The 3,107-nt window shown below is 44.6% G+C and overlaps 1 long non-coding RNA gene across 1 annotated transcript; it reads right to left on the bottom strand.

Annotated features, from left to right (window-relative positions):
* Positions 1–450: 450 nt before the first annotated feature.
* LOC128833041 (uncharacterized) lies at positions 451–2,645 on the bottom strand. Its single transcript, XR_008444096.1, has 2 exons — positions 1,866–2,645; positions 451–736 (listed from the first exon to the last, which is right to left on the bottom strand). It is a non-coding gene; the product is annotated as an uncharacterized LOC128833041 (long non-coding RNA).
* Between the last annotated feature and the right edge of the window lie 462 nt (positions 2,646–3,107).

Here is a 3,107-nt window from a genome sequence, read left to right as displayed (position 1 = left end):
ACATGTTGTTTTCCTGAGCTGAAACAGCCACATATTCCACATATCAATTAACATGGGACAACTGTGATTTTTGAATAAAATTTTTAAATTAAGTGCTTTTCTGTTCATTAAATTGCAGTGTTTCAGCCCTTCATGCAGAATCCTCCCAAGAAGTGCTGTAAAGCCTCATCACTAATAAACTTCTGTTAGGGATGCCATCTTGTGGTAGAGAGCTGGGATTCTAGCATATCAAAAGCAAATGTTCACTTGGAAAACACCATTTCTGCAGAAGTCATCTTATTTTACCATTAAGAGCTGTTTTTTATGCCTTTACAGGTCATTTATGGAAGAAAAATGGCCGTGAATATGGTTTCCTAATACCCTATATGTCTAATTTTTTTTATGTCAAAAAGAAAAGGACACAGGAAGAATGGTGAAAATATTGCCCTCCTCTTGGGGGACTAGGTCCCAAACATTAAAGGACTGTTTATTTTTCAGTTGTATGTATGCGACTGCTCTGCAGTGTTGACCTCTTCTAGCAGTTTAATCAGTGTAGAGTCTTGCTGGAAGCATTGACTGTCCAAAGCCACATTCTGGTTGGCCAGGTATCCCCTTCTGATGATGTGAAGTGCTAAATCCGAGCATGGCAAGGCTAAGACTTAAACAGTTTAAAAATTCCTAGGTTAAACTGCAGGAGGAACAGGTAGCCAGGAGAGGGTAGGAAAGTTTTTGAAGAGAAGCAGCTGAGAGGAAAGAGCTGGAGAAGAAAAAGGGACAATTGAACTTCCCATATCCCCAGAGTGCTACACTGCCCTTCAGCAGCTGTTTATGGCCCATTCAGGCCCACCTGTATGAGGAGAGAGACTCTCACAGCTGAGCAGGGTTTGGGGTTGTTGTTTTTTTACACTATACTTCTTGCCACCTGCCAAGGGAAGCAGAGTGGCTGCTGTCTCCTATGTATGCCAGCAGCAGGCTGTCTTTGGTTCTGCTGGATGCCTCCCCCTGGGGGAGCTCTGACCATCTCATTGCGAGGGGTGATGGATGAAGAAAGAGAGAGGCTGGAAAGGAACTGAATAGCCACGGAGTTATTTGAGCTGATGGTGCTGAAGGGCTGTTATATGGTTCTTGGGAGGCTGAAAAACTATAGTGTGTTTTTGGGGTGGGGTGAAAGATAATTTGAAAGTAAGAAACCATAAGAAGTAGGACTAGAGCTTCAAAAGGGGAGACTCTCAAGTTGGGAGAATTTATAGAAATCCAACCCCAGATGGGGAGAGGAAGGGGCCCAAAGGACTCTCAATGGGAAGGGAAAGACCCAAATTGACACATGGGCGCTGGGGTGGGATGCAGAGAGACAGAGCAGTATTGCCAACCCCAGGACATCAAAAATCATTCAGACCCTCCCCACTCCCAAAATCATGAGTTTGGCCCCCAAAATCTTGTTGTTTTTTTTAAGGATCTATTGTGGATCTGTTGTCTATCTTTGATGGTTGAACTCCTCCACCCCATCCCCAGGGTGTGACAATTCAAGTTGCCCACTCTCCCAAATGTATTGGGTGAGAGAATTCTGGCCCCTGCTCCAGTACTTCTCAGCCCCATATCTGCCCATCCCCGGCTCACCAGTTAATTCTGTCCTCACCCCATCAGTTCAGCCTCCCTCAGTACCAACCCCAATCAATTCAGTACCCAGCCCCCAAGTTCAGCCCTCCCTCAGTTTACTCAACCAACTCCCAACCCCTCAGTTCTGCCCCCATCTGTTCTGCCCACCCAGCCTCACTGCTGTTCCTCCTTGGGTTCTTCCCCTCCCCAGACCTGGAAGAGGGAGTCCCACTGCCGCCCTCCCCCTTCCATGCCTTGGGGAAGCTCCAGGGGTTCTTCCCTTCCCTTACCAGGCCTGATGCCGCAGACAGAGGGTCCATCCTGTCTCCATTGCTCACAGGAAGTGGGAGGGAGCAGAGCCACCCTGATCTGCTGCTCTGTTTAGCTTCCCTCCTCACCCCCGTCCTCCTGTGAGAATTGCTTTGGACAGGGGGAGAGGTCTGCCTGCTGCAGCTCTAATTAGTTATTCTGGCCCAGGATGCAGGCAAATAGGGCAGGCAGCCAACAGGACTCAAATTAGGTAGAGGGCTGGAGCCTCTGTCATTCCAAGAGTTGGCAAGGCTGAGAGAGGATTACAGAAATGGGGAGAGCAGGGGAAAAGAATCCATGGAGGTTTGGAAAGAAAGAGAGAGAAGACACAGAATATCAAGAGCAAGAGAGATGCCAGGGAAATGAAAAAGGACCAGGGAGGAAGGAAGAAAGAAAGGGTTGGGGGCAGACTCAGAGAAGCAAGCATAGAGACCCAGAAGAAAAGAGACTGCGAAATAGAAATGAGATGAGAGGACAGAAAGATCAGAGAATGAGGAGAGAAGGGAGGGGAGACCCAAGGGGAATGGTTAGAAAATGGAGCAATAACAGGGGAGCACTTGTGGGAGATAGGTAAGAGAAGGAGCATCAAGGATGGATGTAGCAAGAAATCAGAAGGTTGAGAGTAGTAAAGTTAATCAGAGGGGAAAGAGAAGCAGAGAAAAATAAGTGAAGAAAGAGAGAGCTAAACAATAGACTAGGCAGACAGTAAATTCAAATTCTAACCTTGTTTATAGAAGGTTAGGTGCCAAAACATGTACAAACAACTAGGGCTGTCAAGTGATTACAAAAATTAATTGCGATTAATCACGCTATGAAAAGAAATAATTGTGCTGTTAAATAATAGACTGTTTTCTACATTTTCAAATATATTGATTTCAATTACAGCACACTGTACAAAGTGTACAGTGCTATCTTTATATTTATTTTTATTACAAATATTTGCATTATAAAAACAAAAGAGAGAGTATTTTTCAATTCATCTAATACAAGTACTGTAGCGCAATCTGTTTATCATGAAAGATGAACTTACAAATGTAGAATTATGTGCAAACAAATAACTGCATTCAAAAATAAAACAGTGTAAAACTTTAGAGTGTACAAGTCCACTCAGTCCTACTTCTTGTTCAGACAAACAAGTTTGTTTACATTTGCAGGAGATAAAGCTGCCTGCTTCTTGTTTACAATGTCACCTGAAAATGAGAACAGGGGTTCACATGGCACTG

The sequence above is a fragment of the Malaclemys terrapin genome, chromosome 2 (assembly GCF_027887155.1).
Source record: "Malaclemys terrapin pileata isolate rMalTer1 chromosome 2, rMalTer1.hap1, whole genome shotgun sequence".
Lineage (NCBI taxonomy): Eukaryota > Metazoa > Chordata > Testudines > Emydidae > Malaclemys > Malaclemys terrapin.
This window is presented reverse-complemented; position numbering and strand designations above follow the sequence as displayed.